This window comes from Saccopteryx leptura, chromosome 3, assembly GCF_036850995.1.
Source record: "Saccopteryx leptura isolate mSacLep1 chromosome 3, mSacLep1_pri_phased_curated, whole genome shotgun sequence".
In the NCBI taxonomy this organism is placed as follows: Eukaryota; Metazoa; Chordata; class Mammalia; order Chiroptera; family Emballonuridae; genus Saccopteryx; species Saccopteryx leptura.
This window is the reverse complement of record NC_089505.1, coordinates 95210574-95237701: the sequence shown is the minus strand read 5'-3', so window position 1 is coordinate 95237701 and position 27128 is coordinate 95210574. Positions and strand designations below refer to the sequence as shown.

General features: G+C 52.8%; 1 protein-coding gene across 11 annotated transcripts in view; it reads right to left on the bottom strand.

Moving 5' to 3' along the window:
* Window positions 1-27128, bottom strand: part of ARHGEF10L (Rho guanine nucleotide exchange factor 10 like) — a 170888-nt gene that overhangs the window by 129746 nt on the left and 14014 nt on the right. The window contains exon 1 of one of the 11 annotated variants that reach the window (XM_066375216.1): window positions 10990-11010. The exons of 9 other annotated variants lie outside the window; for them this stretch is intronic. The gene's annotated coding sequence lies outside the window, so the exon portion shown is untranslated. Of the gene's footprint in view, window positions 1-10820; window positions 10965-10989; window positions 11011-27128 lie in introns of those variants that run through there. One more of the 11 variants, XM_066375214.1, reaches the window with a different exon arrangement.

Genomic DNA, 27128 nt, shown 5'->3' with positions numbered 1-27128 from the left:
GGGGACAGCTGGACTTTGCACTACCCCTTCTTCACCTTTCTGAGCCTCAGTTTCCCCATCTGAAGCCACCTCCCAAGCGATTCGGTGCCACATGGCTCTGGACACTCATTCTAGCAACAGAGTATTACCATGCCAGAACCACACCCAAGAGGCGGGCTTCACTCCCTCCGTTCACAGGCAGGGAAAGCTGCGGCCCGGATGAGCTGGGACCAGAACACGAAGGTGTGTCTGACTCCATGCAATTTGACAGAGCGGATGCAGGAGCAGGATGGATGGTCCGGGCTGCAGAAATGGCCCAGACAAAGGCAGAGAGCTGAAGAGAGCTGGGGAGGGGCACTGCAAGTGCTGGGTGTTCTCCCCACCACATCGCCGGCGGCTCACCGGAATCACCAGCGACCACCATGACGCCAAATACGGCAGACGTGCCTTGGCCGCACCTCAACCTCCCCACCACCTGGCTGCTCCCTTCTCTAATGGCTCCCTCTGCTCTCCTTCCTGGTCGGCTCCTGCTCTGTCCCATTCCTCCATGCCATCTTCAGGACCTCCCAATGCTGGGCCCCTCCCAGGCTCACGACCTCATCTCCACCTGTGCCTTCCTGGGTGACCTCACCCATTCCCTGGTTTTTAAAACCATCTCCACATTGTCTTTTTCTTGACTCTAGATTGACTTTCCCTTGAACTCCAGACTTCCGTCTGGGAACAAGCCTGCTCAGTATGCCTGCCCATGGTCTGCTGGGCATCTTGAACTTTTTTTAAAATTTGTTTATTCATTTCATCAAGAGAGGGAGAGAGAAAGAGAGAAGGAACATCGAGCTGTTCCTGTATGTGCCCTGATCGGGGACAGAACCAACAACCCCAGCGCTCTGGGACAATGCCGTGACCAACCAAGCTATCTGGCCAGGGCAGGCATCTTGAACCTAACATCCACCCAAACTTCTGATCACCATTCCTGCTCCTCCCAGTCTTCCCAGCTCACCTGATGGCAGCTCCAGCCCACCAGGTACTCAAATTAAAAACCTCAGATGGGCCCGGTTAGTTCAGTGGTAGAATGTTGGCCCAGTGTATGGATGTCCTGGGTTCAATTCCTGACCAGAGCACACAGGAGAAGCGCCCATCTGCTTCTCCACCCCTCCCCCTCTCCTTTCTCTCTATCTCTCTCTTCCCCTCCCACAGCCAAGGCTCCACTGGAGCAAAGTTGGCCCAAAGCACTAAGAATGGCTCCATGGCCTCCGCTTCAGGGGCTAGAATGGCTCCAGCTGCAACAGAGCAATGCCCCAGAGGGGCCGAGCATCGCCCCCTGGTGGGCATGCCAGGTGGATCCTGATTGGATGCATGTGGGAGTCTGTCTGCCTGCCATCCTCCACCCCATTTCTCACTTTGGAACAATACAAGGAAAAAAAACCCTCAGACGCACCCTTGCCTTCCCCGTTCTCTCACACCTAATAGCCTACCCATCAGCATAATCAGCCTACCTTGTGGGCTCTCTCTTCCAAATATGTCCAGAATCTGACCGCTTCTCGCCACCCTCCCCACTGCTGCCACCTGGCCCAAACTGCCATCATCTCTTACTGGGACCATTAAAATGACCTTTTGATTGATCTCCTGCTTCTTTTGTTTTCAGTACTACAGCCAAGTTACTCCCCTGCTCAGACCCTCAAATGCTTTCCTACCTCTTTCAGGTGGAAGCCAGAGTCCTCACCTTAACCTACAAGGTCCTACAGGATGCCTCCCCCACCCCATTACCTCTCTGACTTCAGATCCTACCTGTCCCTCAATAGCTTACTCTACCCCAGTCACAACCACTGTGCAGGTCCTCAAACACCCCATGCAGGCTCCAGCCTCAGGACCTTTGCACTTGCTGCTCCCTCCATCTGAACATACACATGGATGCTCCCTCACCTCCTCAGGGTTCTGCTCAAGGTCACCATTTCAGAGAGGCTTTCCCACCACCCTCTTTAAAACAACACAGACACCTCCCTATCAGGCTCCTTCCCCATACCCGGCTTCCCTGTCTTCATGGTATTTAACACCTCCGGGCATCTGTATATTTTAGTTGTTTATAACAGCCTCCTCCTACGAGAATGTGGACTTGACAGAGGCCAGGGCATTACTGTTTCTGTTTATGGCTCTATCCACTGCCCTGGGACAGTGCCGGGCCAGCACTAGGCCTCAACACACACCTGCTAACTGATGAAGGAACTCCTTGGTCTGGGTCAGTCCCACCACCACCATCAGGGGAGGGGATAAGGCGGCCAAGGCCCCCTGGGACTGTGCCTCCTCCCATCTGAAATCAGCCTGCAGCCAAGACAGCTCCTCCCAGGAGAGCTTCATAAACAGATTCACTGCCAACTATGCAAGGGGCAGCTCCCCAAACCAGTATGGGAAGAAGTCTGGGGCCAAAGCGAGGGTGTGATCAGAAGAGAGAGAGGGGCGGGGCAGATGGATTTGGACTAATTTTAAGCACTTGCTTCAAAAAAACGATCACATTTCTGCTCTGGTAAGTCAGAAGCACGCGGCCAGGAGAGGGGATAGGACTCCAAAGCTCCAACGGCTGCCACCGTCAACCACTCTAGAAGGAGGTATACACATCAGTCCTCCCCACACAGACAGGTGAGGGACCTGCCAGATGTCCAGCTGCCCAGGGACAGAGTGCAGGAGTGCAGAGTCAAGGCTGGGCACTGGAGCCCCTGGCGGGCAGGCCATGGAGAGTGGAGGAGGCCTCCCTTTCAAAGCCCACGAGGGTCTAGTCTGGCTCCCATCTCTTTCTTCAGACCCACCCTCTGCTCTCTCAGGGAGGGGGCACTTCACTTTGCCCCACAAGAGAGTTCTGGTCAGGAAGAAACAACCTTTGTAAAACTCAAGAGCTAAAAATAACTCAGCCCACCCAACCACAGCCAGGCTAGCTGGCCAGGCAGCATCTGAGGTCTGCAGAAAGGCAAGCCCTGCCTGGAGCCCCAGGGGGCCGGAGGCCTCAGCCTCAAGGCCCAGGTCAGCTCTGGCTGAACCGAAGGCAGCCAGTACTTACACTCAAAACCACTCCCCAGGAGAGCCCAGGACCCGTAGCTCAGCTGCTTGGAGCATCACCCTGATACTCCAAGGTTGTACGTTCCATCCCTGGTCAGGGCACATACAAGAATCAACCAATGAATGCATAAATAAGAGGAACAACAAATAAGTTTCTGCCTCTCTCCTCTCTCTCTCTCTCTCTCTCTCCCAACCTTACAAATTAAAAAAAAAAAAAGAAAAGAAAAAAATACACTCCCCAAGACGGGCATGTTATTCCAGCTGTTGTTTGTCCTCTAAACCTGCGAGGAGGCACAGACATGCATGTCTTCCTGCCTGCCCCACAAGCAGAGGACCATCACACAACTGTGAAGAATCAACCCCGTGTTACAAAGGAGGAAACTGAAGCTCACGGAGGTAGAGAGATTAACTAAAGTCAAGTTCACCAGAGGCGGATCCCTGATCAGATGGAGGTCTGTCCCCACCTGTAGGGGCGCCTCTCCCTCCGCAGTGACCCCACCCTACCTCCCTGGCTGTTAACTCCACCCCTCTGAGAAGATGCTGCCGGGGCTGGGAAATGCAACTCGATGAGGAGCCTGGGCTGGAGGGGTTGGGGGCAGAGAGAGTGGAGGGTGGTTTCAACCACAAAATGGGTTTGTCCTGAGTTCTGCTGTCCTGGAACGGAGTCAAATCCAGGACCATGACCCCAGTTCCAAACACTGCTCCTCTTTCCTTTTTTTTTTTTTAATGTTTATTTTATTGATTTTAGAGAGAGAAGAAAGGTGGGAGAGGAAAGAGATACAGGAACATAGATCTGTTCCTGTGTGTGCCCTGAGCGGGGGATCGAACCAGCAACTTCCGTGCTTCAGGATGATGCTCTAACCAACTGAGCCATCCAGCCAGGGCACAAGTCATCTTTCATAATCAACTTAAACAAGAACCTAAGTGGTACCCACCAACCCAGTAATGGGGACACGTGAGGAACTAGATAGCTCAGACGATGCCGCCCACACACTGGTCCTACAGAATTCCTGAACTTCCTTATTTTCCTGCTGCCCTTGTCACTGAAACCATGCTGGGTGCTACGAGCTGGGAGCCGACCCCTGCCTACAGCCCACTGCCAGAGGTGCGGCACTTGTGTGATGGGAGACCTGGGCCCACTGCACTCGGGGTGGCTCCGGCTCTGCAGCAGTCCCTGGTCCCACAGGGGCCCCTTGGGTGCCCTTTCTGCCACCATCATGTCCTGGGAATGGTTTTTAGGAAAGTGAGCTCTGCAATCAAACTGGGCTTTCCACATACTCGCTGTGACACTAAGATGCTGTTTCATCCCTGACCGGGCAGTGGCGCAGTGGATAGAGCGTCGGACTAGAATGTGGAGGACCCAGGTTCAAAACCCTGAGGTCGCCGGCTTGAACACAGGCTCATCTAGTTTGAGCGAGGCTCACCAGCTTGAGTCCAAGGGCGCTGGCTTGAGCAAGGGGTCACTCAGTTTGATGTAGCCCCCCATTCAAGGCACATATGAGAAAGCAATCAATAAACTAAAGGAGCTGCAACAAAGAATTGATGCTTCTTGTCTCCCTTCCTGCCTGTCTGTTCCTATCTGTAGCTCTCTCTCTGTCTCTCTCTGTCTCTGTCACATACACAGACACACACACACACACACACACATACACACCCAAAAGATGCTGTTTCACTGGTCTGATCCCTGGGTCCCTCTCTGCCCAAGAACTGTAAGAATTCCTACCACATAGGGCTGTCATGAGAATTAAATAAGATAATTCACCAAAAGCACCTCACCAAGAGCCTAGAACACATTTGGTGCTCCATCAATGTTTGCTGAATGAATGAATGAGCCACCACCTCCTTTTAACTGAATAGCTGCCCTGGCCAACAAGAAAAGTGCTGTCCGGGTAGAGCTGAGAGATCCCACAGCCCCCCCATCACTGCCTTCCAAGCAAGAGCAAGCTTAGAGGGTGGCAGCCTCTCACGCACCATCTGACCCTGCAGCCCTCTTCTCCGAGGGCAAGGGGTGCCCACCGACATGCTCTGGGACAGCCCCCAGCTTGACCTGGCCCGGAGGCTAACACTCAGCTGTGTAAGCTCCCCCAAAGCCTCCCCCTGCCTTCAACCCCTTTTAAAGTCAAGATTCCAGGGAAGGGGATCACAGTGAGGAAGGGGGAAACTCCCCAAAGAGACAGTGAGTTCCTTTCATTGGTGTGAAACACAGCGACGAGCTAAGCTCAGAGCACGGTGCCAGGCAGACCATCCACTCCCCTGGGTGCGTGTGGCCAGGCAGAGGGCGCCTCAGAGCTGGCTGCAGGTGCACCCTTTGTGCAAAGCACCCTGCCTGCAGAGTCAGCCCGGAAGGGCGGCAAAAGCCAGGGTGCTTCCACTTCCTTGCTCGAGCTCGAACATATTCACCTAAATTCAGGGACAACCCCTCTCCAGCCAGCAAAGGTACAGTGATCCCCCCCCCCCCACACACACACACACACACACACAATAGCCTAAGGCTGTCTGTCACCACCAGGAGCAGCCTAGGGGACCTGCAGAGAGAGAGTAGGCCTGGGCAGGCGGAACTCAGGGCTCTCCTCCCTGCTTGCAGCACACCTAACAGGTGCTCAGTGCTGGACGGAGGGGTGAACGCATGCATAGACTCCTGTGATTCCTGCCAAAGCTGAGCCTTTGCCTGGTTCACGCAAGGTCTGTCCTGTGGCCAGGTTCTTGGTCACAAGATGGAGCGCCATCTCTTTCCACATTAAGGTGCAAACCAGGAAGCGAGTGATGGAGGTCACGTCTTCCACACACATACCATCTGTGTTAGAACTGAGGTATCCAGGCCCTGCTCCCTCTTTCTGGGGACTTTAAAGCTCAACAGTGTTCAAGGGGAGGACAGAAAAGCCAGTTTTCACTCTCTAGATCCTTTTGCCATCCAATAATGCCTCCTAATCATTCCACATATGTATTGAGCACTTCTGTATGCCAGGCACCAGGCAAGGTCTGGGGCTTTGCTGATAACCAGGAGAGCCTTGGTTTCCGCCCTCCTGGATTCCACAGCCCGGGGTGAGGCAGACGCTAAACCATTACACAGATGCATACATCGTTACAAACCAGAATACGCAATAGGAGGCCAGGGACAACACCAGGGCTCAACTGACATTTAGGTGGACAGCTGAACATTGACTCAGCCCTCCCAGGACCGATGCTGGCCCTGCATACTCCGTGTGCTCATCTGCTGACCTGTCCTGCATCATAACTACACAAAGGGGCACAAAAGCCGGGCGACAGTCCAGTTCACCCTGCCAGGGGCTCTGGCTCCGTGCGGCCTGGGCCAAGGCACACACTGCTCAGCCTCCAAGGGCCCCCCCACCGCCCAATGCACGTTCGCACTTTATGCCAAACAAGGTCATGTATGCACCCATGGAATATGGTGTGGGCTCTTTTAACCTCTTTTGCTTTTTTTTGGGGGGGGGGGGGAGGCAGGGTTAAATTTCAAAATTTTTCCATCCCTCTTTGATTTAGGCAGATAGTCATAACTGGTCCATCTAAGGCAGGAGTTCCCAACTGGGGGCGATTTTGTTCCCCCCTGAGACATTTGGCCATGTCTGGAGACATTTTGGTCGTCACAACTGGAAGGACAGGAATGTTAGTGGCATCTAAGGATCTAAGGGACAGGGGACAAGGATGCTGCTCAGCACCCTACAGTGCACAGGACAGCGCCACAGCAGAGAGTCACCGGTTTGAGCGTCACCGGTGCCGGGGTGGAGAACTTTTACTAGGGGCATCTGGTCAAGTCCTAGGAGATTCAGAGCAGATACCGGCCTGTTAACATGGGGTAGAGTTACTGCTATTAGTCACAGGGACACAAAGACCAAAGTCATGACCACTGGTTTCCATAGCAGAGAAATACCAGGCCACAGGACTCTACAGCAACTGCATTATTCCAGTTACTGGTTTTTGTGGCTCTCCCCACTAGACTGGGGCGCAGACCGTGACCCATTTCTCTGTGCCTCTGTACCACCTGACCCAGCATCAGGAATGCAGAAGGTGGGGAGAGAAGGACGGAGGGGAGGGGTAAACTGCAACCTTTCAAGGCAGGGGCCATATGTCATGCCTCTCCTGTCCCCGGCACCCAGGGCCATTTCTGGTACTGAGCAGCTGGTTTTGAATTCTTAAATAGACAACTAGACTATTAGCTCTCTGAGGCCAGGCCCCTTGTGTCCCCGAGCTGAGCCCAGTGTATGGCTCAATTCTCCACACTCATTCGTCGGTCCCTACCCCTCGGACCTCACAGTGCAGTAGGAGCTGTAGAACTGAACGGGCACCAACGATCAAGAGCGGGCAGTGCTTCCGTGGGGGGAATGTCGTGGCTGTAGGCACTCCCGGGAGGTCCCCTGAACCCAGATGGTGGGGGTACCTATCCATCAGTTAATACCCCTAGAAACAGTGAACACAGTGTGAACAGTTCATCTCTGCAAGGCCTGGGACACGGGAGCAATGAGAACATGTGAGCGGGACAGAGACAAGGAGAAGGTAAAAAGGGACTTCCCGTGGGAGTCAGGGCCCTGCATACGGCCACTGCTCCCCTCTCCTGTGACCTGGCCCAGGTATGCCCTCATTGTGCCAAACGGTACTGAGTGGATGGAACCCAGACAAAAAGGCAGCAGCTCCTGGGGTTGCCTAATGCCACCAAGGGGTTAGGGGTGCCCAAACCAGCATCACAACAGCTAACGTTCCTACCTGCCTCCAAGTGCCCAGAACTATTTCAAGCACTTCACTCCTATAATTAACCTTTGCAACAACCCTGTGAGAGAGGAGCTATTGTCGTCTCCATCTGACAGATTAGGAAACAGAGGTACGGAGAGGTGAAGAAAATTGCTCAAGGTCACAGAGTTAATATAGGTAGAGTTGGGATTTGAACCCAGGCCATCTGGGGGCAGGGCTAAACCACAAGAGGATCTGGGTTTTCAATCGTCAGCCACCAGCCCAGCACCACTCAGATGGGCTGTTGTTGTACTGTCTGGGAAACACTCCAGTGAGCAGATGGGACCACAAGGACCCCATTCAAGGGGCCAGGACCCCAGTGGCGAGGCACATCAGGAAGAGAACGTGGGAGATTAGCAAAGTCCTCATCGGGCCCCGTGGTGCCCAGGAAGAGTTCTAGCTGCACTGTCCCCAACGGAGCCTCAACAAGCAGCCCCCTCTGTCCGGGGCCCAGTTCTGGGCTCTAGGGGCAGCCAAACGTAAACACATTAGGTCTCACTTAGTATGCTGGCCTGGTATCAGCGGGGGCTTGGGGCGGGGGGGGGGGGGGGCAGGCAAGGGGGATGGGGAGGCAGGTCATGGTCCTGTGAATCAGGATTCCCCCAGTGCCATCCAGCCACTACTCTGGAGAAGGCTCCTGGGCAGGGACAGCCTGAGGTTCAGGCCCCACTGTGCCTATCTGAGCGGGCACGGCCTGAGCCAGCGCCCTCCCCCTGTTATGACTGAAGACAACCATGATGTCAGACCGAGCCTGGCAGGGCCCCCTTTACTGCTAGCAGCATCAAATCCCCTTCTAACCTGGCCCCTTAAAAGGGCGCCCCTTGATCTGAGCAGGAGTTAATGGTGGGGGTATCTTGTGTTAGTCACTATACTGACCCTGCCATTATTTCTGAGTCCTGCCTTTGGTATTTTCCCACAACCAGTCACTCTCGGAAGGGAGGAGTCTTTAAGAGGCTGAAATCCAACCTGTCCCCCAGGGCAAGAATTCCTCTTGCCTGACCAGGCGGTGGCGCAGGGGATAGAGCGTCGGACTGAGATGTGGAGGACTCAGGTTCGAGACCCAAAGGTTGCCAGCTTGAGCGCAGGCTCATCTGGTTTGAGCAAGGCTCACCAGCTTGAGCCCAAGGTCGCTGGCTCGAGCAAGGGGTCACTCAGTCTGCTGTAGCCCCTGGTCAAGGCACATATGAGAAATCAATCAATGAACAACTAAGGAACTGCAACGAAGAATTGTTGTTTCTCATCTCTCTCCCTTCCTTGTCTGTCTGTCCCTATCTGTCCCTCTCTCGACTCTTTCTCTGTCTCTCCCACAAAAAAAAAAAAAAAAAAAGAATTCCTCCTTAATCTTAGCAGATGGGTGGGTCAGGGCTTTGAAATCAGGCAGCCTTTATACCTGAAACCTACATAATTTTATCAATCAATACCACCCCAATAAATTCAATTAAAAAGAAAGAAAGAAAGAAATCTGGCAGCCCTGACTCCAAATTTCAGCCCCACAACTAAGCAAATGCATGACTTGACCTCCCTAAGCCTCAGTTTACTCATCTGCAGACTGGGTGTAATGACACTTCTGAAACCTAATTAAGCAATACGCTCATTTGTTTATTCAGCCCATATGGATTAAGTGCTCCCACGAGCCAAGTACCATATTAAGTGTTTAGGACTCGTCAGTGAACAATGGGGAAATGGCTCCCTGCCCCAACGGACTTCCTGAGCCTCGCCCTGTGACGGGCACAGAGTGGGTATTCCATCAATGCCCCACCTCACCCCAAGCCTGACTCACTGTCCCACATCACACTCTCGTATTTTAATTCCTCCTTTGGCAAAAAGACTCATAAGAACAGTCTACACCTGCCCTCGTTTCATCTTCTGGAGTTTCTCAGAACAAGGCTCCTGCTCCCTGCACTGGATGCCCATCAGCTGTCCCTACTTCCCCGTGTCAATTGCATGGGGAACCCGTTCCAGGCTGTCATGGCCCCTCTTATTAGTTCAACAAACACCTCTTGGGTGCCCGCTATGTGCCCAGGGTGAGTGACCCTAGGACGTCAGCTGGGATGCATTTCCTCTTTGCAAAACTCAGGGCGCGCCTGGGAACATGGCAGTCTCGGGTCACAACCTCCAGCCCTAACTCACACGGGCAGTGCACGTGGAAAATCCACAGCCTTCCTCCAGAAGTAGCCCCCACATTCTTCTGCTAACAAGTGGCATCAAAGTGACAGGAACTCACATGGAAAGCCCAGTGACTTCTCTCACTGGCTGCAAACAAAACCAAAGCTCACTATCATTTCTGAGTTTCTGTTACAACCAGGAGGTGTGTGTGGCGTTTCACATGTCACCTCACAAGCTCCTCGACACTTCCAGGCAGAGACCCAGGTCCCCACTTGACTCCTCGCTCAATCTCGAGGCTCCCAGAGGACAGTGGCTGAGCCTACCCAAAATGCCTAGCATCCTACCTGGCATCTAAGTGGTCTTCAATAAATACTGGTTGATTGACTTGAGTAAAAGTGGGGCTCAGAGAAGTAAAGTGACTTTCCAAGGTCACATAGCTGTAGTGGGCCCACCCGTCCGTGGGCCAGGTCTGTGCAACTCCCATGCCTCCGCTTAGCCGCTCTTTGACCTCCCCAATGTTGGAGCACCTGCAGTCCAGCAGCGAACAGGCGCTCTCCCAGGGCAGGCATCTGGGGCAAAAAGCACCATCCCTTCAGGGCCCAAGGAAGGAGAGGTGAGCACCAGAGAGCCCTTATTAGGGAAAAGTAAAAGAAAGGAAAACAAAAAGTGCTCTGGTGGACGAAAGACCCGCCTGTGAGTCACGTGCCCCAGAGTATTCTGTTCATGGCTCTCCCCGGGCAGGCCAGCATGGCCAAGGAGCCCGACAGCCCAGGGACCCACCCAGGTGGCTAAACGTGCACCGTCAGGGTCTGGTTGGCCTCAGGCTGGAGGTCAGCTTGGCTCTGCCACCGGCTCCTACCAGCATTGGACAAGTCACTTCCTCTCCCGGGGTTCTGATGCTCCCCACCTGTGAGAATGGCCACGGGCCTTGCTGAGGCTGCCATTACCTGCAGGGCTTGTGGGGCAGGAGCATGGATGAGGTGAGCGGGGCAAGGCCAGGTAGAAGCCAGCATCTCCCTCTCTCCCAGGCAGACTCAGTCCCTGACTCCCTGGCGTGGAGCTGACACCCCTTGTGCCCCGCCTCCAGCTGCCCGCCAGGAAGCAGTCTGCGCTCACCTTTCCGACCCGCTGGTCCCGTTCAGCTGTGGAAGACTGTCATCTGAGGGCCTGAGAAGGGAAGTCAACTTACTTCCTACCTACTCACAACCTCCTATAGGCTCGGAGCTACGTCCCTGCCTCCCCGCACAAATCCTCTGACTTGCAGTTATCACTCCTCTGCCACAGGGAGCCACTCAGGCTGAGCCAGACAAAGGTGCCTGCCCACGACCACACAGCTAACAAGACTCAGGACTCAGACCTAGATCCTGAAGTCCCCAAACCTGTGTTCTCGTTCCTGCTCATGTGTCAGCTCCCAGAAGGCAGAGACTGTGGCTAGACCCCAGGTGTCCCCGTGATGTCTTGTACATGGTCTTCAAGCAAAGGCTTGTTTGATCAGCCAGGTGGTCACTCCCAAACCCCCGTCTAGGCCCCAGGAGGGCCTCCCACATCACAAGCAGGCCCAGATTCCCGTGGTCCTGGGCCAGTCCTGCATGCCGGAGACCCCAACCAGCCTCTGCCCACTTTGCAAAAGAGGAATCTGAACCCAAGGCCCAGAGGAGCCAGAAAGCAAACCTCAGCCCCAGTGACACACGGAGCATCCTGGCCCAAATAGCAGCAGGGAGACTGCTGGGAGCCCACGGCAGGAAAGCGAGGGCTTTGCAGGGAGGACCTGCTGGCTCCAGCCCCAGGCCCGCCCTATTAGCTGTGCAAAGCTGAGCAGGCCTCCGGCCCTGCCTATGCCTCCTTCTCCGCCTCTGCTAAAACAGGAACAGCAGCCCCCGACACTGGACCCTGATGAGGACTAAATGTCATCACCTGGCATGAAGCAGGTGCCCCATGTTCCCCTAGAGGGTGCCTGCTTATCCTGGCCATCAGCTAGACAGGGGGTTCAGAACCTGGCAGTGTCCCCCAGGTGGCCAGCCCAAACAGGTTTACATTCAGAGCTCGATTTGTGGAGTTAATATTTATCTGTTTGTGACTCAAATCTGAAATCTGGGGCATCAGGCATGCCTGAATTACTCAGCACTGAGAATTCAAATCAAGCGGGACATGTGGTGGGGGAGGGGTACTGAATCTAGGACAGGTGTCAGGAACCCTGGGCTCTCCAGTATACCCAGATCCAGGCTGGCCAGGAGAGAACAGTCCCTTCCCCATGTCTCTGCAGACTAAGTGTCACGCTCCACCCTGTAGCACCTGCTCTGAAGACCCCACACCCCAGTCATCCAATAGCCCATTTCCATAGCATCCCAGAAACCAGTGAGGACATGGAGGGTGAAGGCTAATAAGGCCCTATGGACATTGAGACTGAGCTCAGCGACTGTGGGTGGTGGAGATTTCACCCGAGCTGTTCAGACTCAAGTTTCCTGACTTCATTAACAAGCCCAAAGAAAAAAAGGAACCGCCAGACTCAGTGCCCCTCCCAGCAACTGTCTGGAGCATCAATCCCCATTCCACAGATGAGAAACCTCCGCTTAGCCTGAGTCAGCCTGCCAAGGTCTCTAATTAGTTAGAGGTACAGGGGGAATTCGAACCAGGTCTGCTGTCTCCAAGACTAATAAACATCCTGCCTCCAAAGCCCCACAGTTCAGCTACTGTGGAGCAGATGTTCTCCAGGTACCAGGCATAGCTCTATGTGCTTTACACATGACAACTGCCTCTATCGATCCAGGAACCGGGTGAGGGAGAGGCTGTTACTATCTGACAAGCTGAGAAACTGGACTGGAACACAGACAGGTTGAGACACTTGTCCCAGGACACACAGCTGACCGGAGGCAGAATGAGAATCAAAACCAAGCAGTCTGACTCCAGAGACCACCACTGTAGGTACTACCCCCCATCCTGTGTGACTCTGTCCCCCTCATCCCACCACCACCACGCAGGCAGAGCCTTTGAGCTGCAGGAGAGACCCTCCGCTGGGAAGGAATCACAGGCTCACCAAGGTTTCATGAACACAATGGCTCTGATCCGCACAAGCAAAGAGCTGAAGGCCCAGGAGGCTCCCTTGCTCACCCCCCCCCCATTCTCCCCGCTCAGCCAAGGGAGCCTGGTGATGGTGTCATTCCCTGCCTGCACCCTGTCCAGGACCCCACAGAGCCAGAAGCTCCTCGGTGTGGCCCCCCGCACACTGCCATCCTTTCGGACAGATCATCCCCATCTCCCTGTTCGCCAATGATGAACGTTTGCTGAGCACCTGCTGTGGAACAGGCCTCACGGGGAAACATACATGGGAGACAGAGCCTGGAATCTGGGAGCAGAAGAGGGTCCCCCACCTGCCCTGCCACGGAACCTGCCTTCCCAGGGGCAAGATCCTTCCTTGGCCTGGAAACCATGTCCCACCTGGGCTGCTTGGGACACTCCCACCTACATTTTGAATCTTAACACAAGATGGCCTTAGGGAAGTCTTCCATGAGGCGGGGACGGGGCAGGGATGGCCAAGGCCATGGCCCCTCACCCCTCTGAGTACCTAACACTCTGGCCTGGAATCATCTGCTTTGTTCTCTGACTCCCCAATGAAACTGTGAGTCCCTTGAGGACAGAGACAACGCCTTTCATTCCTGTCTCTCCAACACTGGCACAGTACTCAGCACGTGGTAGAGATTCAAGAGTTGATGGATGGCTGGCTGGGTGGGTAGGTATGTGGGTAGATGGCTGGGTGGGTGGGTAGGTATATGGGTGAATGGATGAGTGGGTGGGTGGATGGATGGGTGGGTGGGTGGATGGATGGGTGGGTGGGTGGATGGATGAATCAGCAGATGGTTAGATGAATAGAAGGATGGGTGGGTGTGTGAGTGGGTGGATGGGTAAACAGATGACTAAATGAATAAACAAGTAATAGAATCCCACAAGTAATAACCAGAGGCCGCTGGGCTCAGCGCTCTAATTCAATCTGGAATATTTACCAGAGCTCAGCTGCCTAGGAATCCCACTTTGTCCCAGGTATTTAGTGTGACCCAACCATTTTCTAAACCCGTTTCCCCAGCTTGGCGGAGTATCCCTATGTAATCACTGTCTATCTCCCTCACCAGGCTGTAGTACAGGTGACACTGTATCCAAGACTGTGTCTGTCCTACAGTTACATCCTCAAGGGCCTCCCCTGGGCTTAGGCCCCTGTGGCCTCAGTGAATACTTGTTGAATAAATGACAAATGAACAAAAGACGTAGAAAGCTTTTTCAACATAGAGATTTCTAGGTCCTGGCCAAGAGCTGCTGGTTCCAAATCACTAAGGATGAAACTCAAGAATGTCTGGTTTGCTCAAAAGCTTTCTGGCAAGTCCAGCAATTAGCCAGGTCTGGGAAACACTAGCTTATAGGGAAGAGGAGTCCCCAACTACTGAAGGCTGTGACCATGAATAAAGGTGCTTCAGCGCAGGCTAGACAGAGCTGTCACCAACGCCAGCAAATCAGCCCTCTCCTAAGCATTCTTAAGTTAAAAGAGAGTCAAACGGCATTTTTCATAGTGTGGTCCTGAACCACTGACTTCAGAACCCCCTGAGTAAGAAGAAGCCTTTTTAAAAATATAGATTCTAAGGTCTCACCCCAACCTACAAACTTAGAGTCTCTTGGGGGGAGGCCACAGGAACCTGCCTCCGTAGATGGTTGTCTGGGCCATCCTGGCACACCGGAATGTACTAGAATTACTGGCTTGCGGGTTTCCCAGGTGCTAAGACCACCTGATGTGCCTGGCACCCACATCTTGCCCTCTGATAGAGAAAGTTCCTGATGGGACATCTTGGATGACTCCAAGAAACACAGCAAACTAGGTGAGAGGCCACAAGGCAGCAAACGTGCCCATTCCTCAGGACCTGAGCCCTGACGGGAACAACAAGTCATGGAGCCCTGCCTCTCATCTTACAGATGAGGAAACCGAGGCCCAGAGAGGGCTGTGTCTTGCCTGAGGTCATGAAACAGCAAGCACCAGAGCCAAGCTCAAAGCCAGGCGGCCGTGTAACAGGTCCACTCCATGGCCCCAGGCTGCCCTGGCCTGTGTGGGGGGCTCTCTCCACCTCACATTCTCCAAACCTGCTCCCAGGTGATCACGGTCCCCGGGAAGAGCCTCGAGCAGGGTAACAGCTGTCAGCCTGGACATCTCAGCCAGTCTTGCTGCCACAGGAAGCCTGGTGGCTCCGATTACGGAAGGTTCCGGCTGTCTCCACCACAGACAGTGATAAACCAACTCCGACTCCAGGGAAGAGGGAGCATGGAAGAGTGAGAGGAGCCTAAACAGTCTGGACGGTAACGGTTCTGCTGAGTCCCGGGATATGGTGGGAGGTGGGAGAGGGTCTGACTGTCAAAGCTCACTAGAGAATGTCTCCTCACAACTCCACAATCAGGCCCCAGGGTCTAAATCTAACAGTTTAAACAGTCCTGAGGAACCACTGACATTCGTGTTTCTCCATCTGCCTATTTGGGAGAAACTTGTGTCCTGAAATATGCTAATGGATGTTCAGTGGGGGAAAAAAAACATGTTCAGTGGGCAGTTTACGGAAGAAGCAGAGCAGAGGTCTCTCTCCTGGTGATTAACAGCATGGGCGGGTTCAAGGCTCTGTGAAGTCCTGCAGCTTCCGAATCTGCTGACGTCATGATACCCATGAAGAAAGCTGGAGACTAAGACAGGTCATGTACCCAAAACCATTGACCAGGAAGTGGGGACAGTGGGGACTTGAGCAAGACAGTGTGCCTCGAGCCTGTACTGCAGACCAACGTGCTTAGTGTTCAGTGAGATGACTCCTTTTGGCTATTTTTATTGTTGCTGTTCTTGTTCTGAGGGGGGAGCAAGGGCACGCAGCCGCGGGGCCTGGGCAGGAAGTCATGCCCATGACAGTGGCCGAGGTGAAGCCAAGGATCCAGATTCCCAAATCTTCTTCCGTTCCTGGTACTTCTGCCATCGGCTGTGTGACCTGGTGCAAGTCACCACCCCTCTCCAGACGAAGATGTCCTCATGCATAAAATTAGGACCTTGGCCGCGATGATCCCAGAAGGCCCTTCCAGCTCTAAATGAGTCTCTGACTCCATCGTCCCATCCTCAGCTTCTGTTTCTCCCTCCACCAGCCGCAACCTCTCCCTGGTCCCGAGTCCCCTTCCCTGTAAGAAGCTGAGGCCTGCCCTCCAGGGCCAGGCTGCAGGCTGGGCTGAGCTCTGCCCAGCGGTGGCCTAAGCACTGTTTTTGCTCGCCCTGCCACGGTCCCTTCACCATCCTACCCGGAACCTAGGCGCGTGGTTCCCTGTCTGGTGCTCTCCCCGAGGCCCTGGGGTAGTGAAAAGAGCAGAGGCCAGGGGTCGGGGATGCTGGAATTCACATTCAGATCCCATCCCAGGATGTTAAATGATGAACAAAGGGCCTTAGGCCCACCAGAGCTCCAAGGCTCATGACAGAACTTAAGGCACTGGCCTGCCTGACCAGGCGGTGGCGCAGTGGATAGAGCGTCGGACTGGGACGCAGAGGACCCAGGTTTGAGACACCAAGGTCGCCAGCTTGAGTACGGGTTCATCTGGTTTGAGCAAAGCTCACCAGCTTGAGCCCAAGGACGCTGGCTAGAGCAAGGGGTCACTCAGTCTGCTGTAGCCCCCTGGTCAAGGTACATATGAGAAAGCAATCAATGAACAACTAAGGTGTCGCAACAAAAAACTAATGATTGATGCTTCTCATCTCTCTCCATTCCTGTCTGTCTGTCCCTATCAATTCCTCTCTGACTCTCTCTATGTCTCTGTCAAAAATAAATTAATTAAAAAAAAAAACAAAAAAACCTTAAGGGACTGAACTAAATCAGATATCCCAAAGCAGGGCAGGCTGAATGCTAGAGCCTCACAAGGCTCTCTCGGGGAATTTGCTCAGCTGCACAAAGGGTTTCAAGGGAAGTCTCCAGAGTCAGATGGGTTAGGGTTCCAATTCTGCCATTTACTAGCTGTGTGACTTTGGGAAAACTACTTATCCTCTCTGTTCCTCAGCTGCCATATCTGTGAAATGAAGATAATAAGCACACATACCTCACAAGATCACCACCAAGAACTGAGAGAAAATAGCAATGCCTGGTGCCTGGCACACTCTAGGCCGCAGTAAACACGGGTTATTTTCTCAGTCCTTTGGGATCACATTTCATATCACCCGTTCTTTAGATCAGATGACCAACACTGCAGAGCTGCCCAAAAAGATGGGGCTCAGAAGGGGCAGGTCCCTGGGAACTGCTCCCCACCTCTCCGGACCCCCGAAAATGAGGCCTCTTTGTAAAATACAGTTGCTGTCCCCAGCGGAGATCGCCTCCCTCTCTGGCCTCACATGACCCATGTCCAGGATCAAATCCTGGCCCAGCCCCAGGAAGTTTTCCAATCACTTAGTAGGGAGGAAGCCAAGGCCCAGGAAAATGCTAAAACAACTCCTGGAGCCCTGGCTCCAGGAAGAGTCGACTCTCCCCTCCCAGCAGCAGCCTAACTCCCCCTGCCCAGGGGCACTGCCCGTTCTCTGAGACTGCAACAGGGCAGCAGTTAAAACCACAAGAGGACCTGAGGATGGTGGGACGGTGGTGTTCACCGGGAGCCTCCAGTGAGCCCCTCCCTGGGGTTACTCACCATCTACTTCTCCCCTTGAGACTTAGGTTGCTTCACTCAAGGGAACAGTCCCAGCCCAGAATGCCCTGTTGTGCTGTGTGACCTCAAGCAAGTTGCTTAACTTCTCTGAGTCTCAAGAATGTTTTTAGAAAAGAGAAATGAGCAGAGTTTAGGAAGCACTAAGGAAGCGGCAGAGTTTGCAGAATGACCTAGGAATCAGAGCTTCTAAAGGTCACCCTGAAGTCTCCCCTTCCTTCTAACCCTGTCTCCACAGAGAACAAAAGATTGTGATCTTGTCCCTACCTATCTGGAAACACTTGACCGGCTTCCTGTGGTCCTCAAGATAAAGTGAGAGCTCCTAGTGAAATGTTCAGAGCCCTTCAGAGACACCCCCCAAAGGTCTGGCCCTGACAGGACTGGGTCCTAGGACATGCTCACCCCCAGCCTTCACACCCATGTGCAGTGCTTCCCTCTCCCTGAACTGACTTCCCCTTAATTGGCTGCTTTGCCAGACACTCCCCTAGGAAGCTTATCCTTTTCTCCTCTATGCATCGGCCCCATCTCCTCAATGGCTACCCAACTGCCTCCCCCTGCAGAAAGAAAGCACGCGCATCTCATTCAATCGCTAAGCTCCTAGCCTGGGGTGAACTCCAAAAGGAAATACGTGTTGGGAAGAAAGAAACGCTAGAACCAACAAAAATAAATGACTACTCTGTGGGCCCCGGTCTCCTCTGCCCAACAGAACTGCTGTGGGAGAAGTAGCTGGACCGCCCAGGTGGGGACGCCCACCCCCCTTTCATGGTGGCCGTGCTGGCAGGGTGGCCTCCACCCTCTGTAAGGTGAGGACAGTAACAGCACCTGCACTTATTGCGAGGATGCAACGAGCAAGTCCTCCCAGAGTGCTCAGCGCAGTGCCTGGCATGTGAAGGTGATTTCCTTGCACTTCCCGTCTGAGAAGAAGAGTAGAAGGGAAGAGTGACACGGGGCCCAGAGCCGTCGGACCCGGCCAGCGAAAGTGGCCTCTGCCTCAGGGACCGAGTTCTCCGGACAACCAGGTTCCAGCTGGCTCAGATGCTCATCCCGCCTGCCAGCATGGGCCCCACACCCCAGCAGCCCAGCGCCCTGCAGACTGTGGGCCCCACTGTGCCATCTCAGACACACCACTGAGCTCCCTGATCCCGTCCCCTCCTCTATAGAAAGGAGGGCTAAGAAGCACCTGCTTACATCACCTTAGAGACCCAGCAATCTCGGCTCATTCTCACAGGGGCTGCAAATGACTTCTCCCGGTGTGGGCAGTCTTGGTTGGACTGTACACACACACCACCACCACCACCACCACCCCCCCCCCGCCCGGGTCAAGGTGTCACTGAGAAGCATGAAGCTATCAAAGGGGACTGTCTCGAACCTCAACCCAACTTCTCCCGTTCCCTAAGAAGCACTCCTGCTCCCCTAACCCACTCACCCCCCACCCCCCGCATCATCAGACTGGGGACCACTTCCCCTCTCCTTCGCCTAAAGATCCGACTCCTGTAGCTGCCCCATGGGTCTCGGCCCCTCACGGCACAGCCTTGGTCACCAGCATAAATCATCCTCCTGGGTCCCCCTGCTTCCCCTCCAACCGAGGCCTCTTCTTCAGTCCCCTCATTGTCCAGCATCTCAGAGCTGTCCCCACGCTGCCTGTCCTTCCTCACCTCCCATCAGCTCAATCCACTTCAGAGAGCAGCCCCATCGCTCCTCCCAAACTGCTCTCACAAGGAGGCCCAACCTGCCTCCATGTTGCCTAAACCAGGGGCCCCTTTTCTGTCTCATCGCCCTGGGACTCTCGTCGGCCTGTGGCCCTGCTGACTTCTAGCTCTTTTCTGAAGCAGAACCCCGTGTGGGCTTCCCAGAGACCCCACGCTCCTTTCCCCTCCCAGCACCCCTCCCACCGCCGCGCCACCTTTGACTCCCATGACTGCTCCTCTCCCAGCTCCTCCCCCTTCCCCCACCCCCTGGGAGGCCCCTCCTACCCCATCCAGGTGCTGACAATGGCCATGTTTGAATCTGAGCCCAGAGGCCCCCAGTTAGGCCCATCACAACACATCAGGACTTATTAATTACGTGACATTGTGAAGGAAAGGGATGACATAGTGGACCTGACAAGCTCAGGGGCCCACACGGCAGGCCTGGCAAGCTCCATGACAGAACGTGACCACACAGGACGGTCTGACCATCAATTCCTAACCGGGCGGGTCGTAGCGCTAAGTCACGTCCCAGGCCTACACCGACCTTAGCAAAGGTCAACCTTCACCTAAAGTGAGCACTGTCCGCGTTCACACACATCTAGGATAACAAACATCTGGAATGGCAAAGCCACTTTCTTTTCCAGACCCCTGGGAGGCACAAGATCACCAAACTCCTCCCGGTCGCCTTGTCGCCCGCACATCAGCCGTATTTGCCGTTGATGCTAAATGTTCACTATCCTGTACCCATCAATGTCAAAGAAGGATGTGTTTCCATGTTGCTTTTTAACCAGTCCTAGAGATGTCCCCATCTTGCTCTCTCCCACGACCCGTATCCACCACCCGTGGATTCCACGGGACCTTCCCTTCCCTCCTTCCCTCCTTTGATTCCAAATGCACAGAAGGAACTACCAAGCTCCATTCTCCTGAACATTTTCTCAATCCGTGGAGATCCTCTGTCCTCGAAGTTTTGGCTCAAATGAACTCTCAGAAAACTTTTCTACCAGTTAGACATTCTTTCATTGATGACATGCAGTTGTCTTACAATGTGAGTGATCTGTTGGGTTTCTGTCTCCCCCGCGATCACATAAGAGCCAGCAGACAAGGCTACTGGGGGTCAGCCCGCCCCGCAGGATCACACGGTGACGATGCTAAGCTCTTCCACGGGCCGGGCATTGTCCGGAGCAGCCTATTTGCACTTTCTTGTCAAATCCACACAATTCATGGTAGAGCTACTGGAATTATCCCCATCAATATTATCTATTACAGATGAGAAAACTGAGATACAGAGGAATCAAGTGAGTTGTCCAAAGCCCAACAAAGAAAGAGGCCCAGCAAGGAGCAGGGATCCACTTAACCCCCCAAACCTAACACAGGTCTGGCCCTCTGTGGATCCTAGATACTTGCCAAATGAGCAAATCAATCACCAGATGCATGACGTATATACACCACAATGTTGAGAGAGGCAGCCTTTGGATGGTGGGATAAATGGTGGTTTTAATATTCTTTTCTCTGTATTTTCCAAGTTTTCTCCAAGGGTCATGTAACACATAATTTAAAGTACTACAATAAACTGTTCTTTTTAGAAGAAATTCTAAGGTTCTGGGTAATTCATGTCTTAGTCCAGGAGTATTTGCTCGTCAATTTTCAGAGACGATTCTTCCTCTGCTTAATTTAAACCATTGTTTTTCCAGCGAAACTGAACAACAAGCTGCGTGTGTAGAGCTCTCTCCAAGTCTGCCCACTTCAAACAATGAAGAGAGGGAGGTAGCGAGAGCTGGTTCCCGCCTGAGCGCTGATGGCTGGGATGCAGGGATGCATACCAATCAGGCCGCTGCTGGCAGGGGAGTCTTCTAGAGGCCGAAAGGCCCAGGCTCTCAAAGAGAAGGGAGGGGTCCAGACCCAGAAATGCCATCTTGCCTAGGGCCCTATGTGCCCGATGTGGGCAGGGGCCACCCCAAACCACCTGTACCTACCGGGCTGGGAGTGTCCCTGCAAAGAAGGTAGTGCTGGGGCCTGGGCCAAGACCACGGCCACCCTCTCGGCAGTCAGGCCGGTGGGAAGATGGATTGCTGGAAGCCCTTGGCATGGGGCTCAGCGCCAGGCTCTAACCAAGAGGTAGGCACAACCTGTGCTTCTGGCCAAATGGTCAACTGTCCTTTCCTGTTTCCCACCACATGTAGCCAACTGCTGCAGGGGATATGAAAGGCACAGTGAGGCCTGGTCCTGAAAAGGGTGGCACTGCCCTAGGACACAGGGCAAACAGAACAAGGTGAAGCCATGCTGCTGCCTCCACCCATCACAGGTGCGTGACCTAGACAAGCAAGATGACTGACCCGGGCCTCCACCTCATCGGGGGCAAAATTGAGGTGATGATACCTCCCATGGGTCAGGATGGCTGAGGACTGAACACACTCCCATGAGCCCAGTGCCTGCCAACGTGCCTGCCACTCTGTAAACAAGAGCTATTAGTACAGCTCTCTCCATAAATATGAGCCATTATTATTAGCGCTCTCCTGACAGCAGGCTTGGGGGCCCATTTGGGCGCTAGGGTTCTATTCTAGGCTTTGACCCTAAACCACAGGGCAATGAACCCAGCTGGGTGGGTGAAGAAACACACATCCATGTCAAACAAAGAATGACAAAGTATGCTGAAAATACACACCAGTGGTGAATCTCCATCCCCCGCCGAAAATGGAATAAAGGAGGGAAATAAGATGATAAAAAGAACTCACTATGCAGCCTGAATCCGGCCACTTACAAACATTGTGACCTTGGAAAAGTCACCCAACCTCTCTAAGACTCCATTTCCTCGTGATGAAACAACAGCACCTATCTACAGGACCGGCATGGGAATCAAATGAATAGCGTGAAAAGCATATGGCTCGTATACAGTGAATGGGAGTTGTCTTTACAGAAATAAGCTCACAAGCATTAAATGAAGAGCAGAGGTAGCAGAAATAACCAGAAACACAGGATAACCTCAATACCAGTTACTTTTATCTTTGCTTTTCTGGTATTATTGGGAATGGCGGGGGGCAGCAGACCCCTCTTCCTGATTCTGTTTTGTTTAGTCTAATATTAAAACGGAAATCTCTTTTGAGAATCTACCAGCCACTGATACCAGGGCTGAAACAGCAGAAAGCTTGGGGAATAACAAGAAATTACCAAGAAATATGAAAGATGTGCAGAGGAGGGGTAACCCACACAACACGATGCCCCTAGCAGGTGAGGTCTGGCGGGATTCCTTTGCTGGTACCCGAATGATACTGGAGCCTCTGATTTGAGGAAGGTTCCACACTTGCTCTGACACCTGAGCCAGACTAAACTCCCAACGGCTCATGCCTCTGAGCCTTTGCACATGCTGTTCCTTTGATCCAGACCCTTCCCCACTCCTCCCCATCCTATTCTCCTGCTCTCACACCTCCACTGCATGTCACTGCGCACATGTCCACTCCCAACAGAGCTCACACACTGGACAAGAGCTAAGGCTCTTAGAAAGAGCTGTCCACTCAACAGTCTGGCTCTACTCTCTTACGCTGTCCGGGAATCCCGACGGATAGGTCATGCCCACTGTTGCCTAAACCTCCCCCAGACAGCTCCAGTCACCCAGGTCCTGGACATCACACCTTCACTAGCCCTGAGCTATATTTACCTTGTCCATAGTCTGTCCTCAGATGCCACCACCACTTTGCCTCCCAGATGCCTGGGTCCCTTGAGTGTGGTTATTCGATCAATGGCAAAGCAGGCTCTCAATTAACTGAGTCTTATCCTCAACCCATTTCCCCTCTTCTTGGTGCATGGTAATATCATAACTCAGTTTCCAGAGGTCATCTGAGGGCAATCTACAACGCCAGCCACCACAGCAGGCCCAGCCTCGCAGCTGCCCCTCTCGCTCTGTACCTATGAGGACCCTAAACCAGCCCTGGAGTGGTGTCACACCAGAATAAAAGCTCCAGGGAGGGGCTGTGCCTGAGTTGCTCACTGCTGGATCTCCATGGTGAGCTTATAAATATTTAACAACTGGCTAGGGTTGCGGTGGGGGAGCTTGATTTGCAATGTTTGCCAATTTCCATGGTGTAAATACTCTCACTATGGTCAATTTCAAGCTACCAAGGTGACACCACCAAACACACAATTGGGAAGAAAAGTGTAATAGCCACTAGTATGTACATTACACAGCAATGCCTCGTTTAAGGATGAGAAATGCATCATTAGGCTACTTCATCGTAGTATGACCATCACAGAGTGTACTTGCGCAACCTTAGATGATACAGCCTGCTACATGCTTAGGCTCTGTGGTATAGTGTATTGATTCCAGGCTACAAGCCTGTACATGTTACTGTATTGAATACGTACCCAAACATATCTAAACACTAAAAAGGTACAGTAAAAATGCAAGTAAGAGATGACAAATGATACACCTGTACAGGGCGCTTACTGTGAACGGAGCTTGCAGGACTGGAAGCTGCTCGAGGGACTCAGTGAGTGAGTGGAGTGGTGAGTGGCTGTGAAGCCCCAGGACACTCCTGGACACAGCCGTAGACATCATAAACACTGTCCCACAAGCCCTGCCCCTGCTTCTTCCGGACAGCAAAGAGAAATAAAACACCGAAGCTGTCAACGCTGCTCCAGGAACAGGGGTGCGGGCTGGACTGACCGGAAAGACCGAGGAGAAGCTGGCGGGTGAGACGCAGATCACCATCGCCGTGACTGCTGGGAGGGAGGGAGAGTGGCCGAGGATCAACAGGAACAAGAAATCGGGACGGAAGGGTAAGGAACACGGGGGACTGTCATGGCCATGGGGTTTGGCTATCGCCTGTCGGAGCAGTGGTCAGTTTAAGGAACTTAGTGGTATTAAGAAAAATAGAAGGTGTTTAGCATGGAGAGGTATAGAACTGAGGACTCAGTATTTTGATGTTGGAAATTTGTTTTGGTTCCGTTGATCCTATCTGGCATAAAAGACTCTCTCTCTGGCATTGAACTGATGGAAGAAATAAAACTTATCTATGCTTGACATCATTACAACCTGCCAATATTTCCAAAGTCCAGGGACAGGCTGGCCCCACACGACCGCAGGAAGTTTTTTTAAAGTGACAGTGGCACTTAGTCCTTGTTAACCTGTGGACCTGTGTCCTTGTGCACAATCTTAGGTCCTACAGCAAGGTACTCCAGGCTAGGTCTGGGAGGCTGCAGCGCCCTCTGAATACGGAGCGCTTGGAGGGGGGGGGGGGGGGCTCCTCAGTGCAGAACCAGGTTCGTGGCCGACAGAAGGACGGGGATGTAACCTGTGCCCTCACCGCGAGGGGCAGGGAGCAAGAGGAGATCTACCACCGAGCCCCACAGGCACTGCTCCCGTCAGGAAAAAAATCCCCCTGAACCACATTTCCTCCCGTTTCTTACAAGAAATTCAGTTCCTTTATGATCTGATGGGACTACTAAGCCCTGGCCCAGTAGTTCAGTACTGTGCTCGGCAAACTGCGGCTTGAGAGCCACATGCAGCTCTTTGGCCCCTTGAATGCAGCTCTTCCAGAAAATACCACGTGTGGGTGCTACCTCGATGAATGTACCTACCTAAATAGTTTAAGTTTAAAAAATTTGGTTCTCAAAAGAAGTTTCAATTGTTGTACTGTTGAGATTTGGCTCTGTTGATTAATGAGTTTGCCAACCACATTGTCCCAGTATGCTAAGGTTGTGGGTTCAATCCCCAGTCAGGGCACATACAAGAATCAACAGATAAATGCATAAAAGAGTAACAACAAATTAATGTTTCTCTATTCCCTTCCTCTCTCTCTCTCTAAAAATTAATTTTAAATAGACAAAAATAATCTCATGGGATCACCATCATACATTGTTACACAGCACATGACTATGTATACATAATATACAGACATACACATAAAAGACACAAAAAACTACAAATATATAGGTAATAATGAAATACAGTGAAGTAATTAGGAAGTACTGTATTTTGAGTATTTATTACCCTTACTTCTAGTATAATTTATTTAATTGTAAGTTTATATATAGTACTTACCTTTTTTTATATATATAAAGGCTGTGTTTATCAGCCAGCTCACAAAATTCCTAAAATTGAGTGATCAGCTCTCATGCTTTGGTACAAACTGGCCCCGGCACACCACTGCCCAGGGCCCACCACAGCCTTTGTAAGGATGGCCCCTCCTGGGAGCTCTAGCAGACCAGGACCCCAAAGGAAGTTGGCTCTGATGCCCTCCAGTGAAGCAGAGAGACCAAGGAACTCTCTACGGACACGGGGCCAGGAAAGGGCTGAGAGCTGGGGCCCAGGCGGCACAGAGGCGTGGACGGAGAACCCACGGGGCCCACTCTGCTGTTTATGATTCTCCCTCCTAGACTTCAGACCTCTTGAGGGCAAGGACAGTGGCCCATTCACCACTGTCCAGCCGCGTGACAAGAATATCAAGGTAGTGAAGAGAAGCCTTCACAAAATACAAGGACTGGGCAGACAGGAAGACGTAGGCTTGAGTCCTTCACTCACTAACCATGATCTTAGGCAGTCACTTAAGGCTGTGGTTCATTTTCCTCATCTGTGAAATGGATATGAACCCATCTCCCCTGCCTAATTATCCAGGCTATTATAGAAACAAAGAGATAGCAACCTGAAAGGGTGATATGAATCTAAGTTATTATCATATATACACATCACCCCCTTATCTAAACTTATCGGACTGAGAAAATTATATGCTTTGTACTCCGCTCCTTCCCTCGTTCAAGAGGCCACACATGTGAAGCAGCTAGTCCAGCATCTGGCAAGTGCCGGATACTATAAATATCTGTTCATTCATTTACTATTTATCTAATTAACAGTAGGCTTTGCTTGTACACTAGCCTGGTACCTGGGCCCCTGAGGAGTTCACCTGCTCTACCCTCTCCCCAGACACCTACCAAGTTAAAACTTGAAACAGCAGCATTTAGGAACCATTCAATCCTGGACATCCACTTAATCAGCAACTATTTCTCAAACACCTACTATGTGTCAGGCACTGTTACCGGATGGTGATCAGGACAGACATGGTCCCTGCTCTCAAAAGCTTACGATCCCCTAGGGGTGTAACAAGCCACCCCCTACCACAGGGAAAGCTGGAACAGCATTGTGAACAAGAATTCATGAGCCTGCCGGGCTAACGGGAAGGAAAAGTTCCCAGGTGAGAAGTGAAGAGGTGAAGGGTGAGACCAGCTTTCTACAGAGGGAACAGCCAGGGTGAAGGGTCTGTGGTGGAGAGAAGGGGCAGGGACCTCAGGAAGGCAAGGAGTGAGAATCAGACCCCAGCACAACCTTAGGCCTCACAAACCACGAGGAGGATTCTGAGTGTCACCATGGAGCCTGAGGAAGGGGCAGGACAGCCCCCACCCACAGTCCCAGGGAGTCTGGAGATTTCCAGATTGCGTCCTCCTTTCTAGTCTGTGTCAGAGAACTGGACACTGTGGGGTGCAGTGCTGGGTGGATGAATGGATGGATGGATAAACAGATGGGTGCTGTAGCTGATGGTCATGCAGCCAGGGCTGCAGGGAAGGGCTGAGCATTCTAATGAGCATGCACAACCTGTCCCCTCTCCCCAGCATCAGAAGAGGAGCAGATGGTGCTTCAGGCAGGCAGGGCGGGGCTTCCTCTGGTTGAATCCCTCAGGAAGGCCAAGGACTTTGAGGCAAGGTCTCAGCTCCAAAGTGAAGGAAGTGCCGCCCACTACTACCACCTCCCTGCTATGGCCTGAGCCAAAGTCCTCAGGCTAAAAGAAGAATCCTGACCCTTGACCCAGGCCCCCACCCCGAAAGAAGGAGGAGGAACTCTCCTCACATTCTTCTATATCAGGCCTGGGCTCCCATCTCGGAGACCACCCTGGAGGCCAGGGGCTG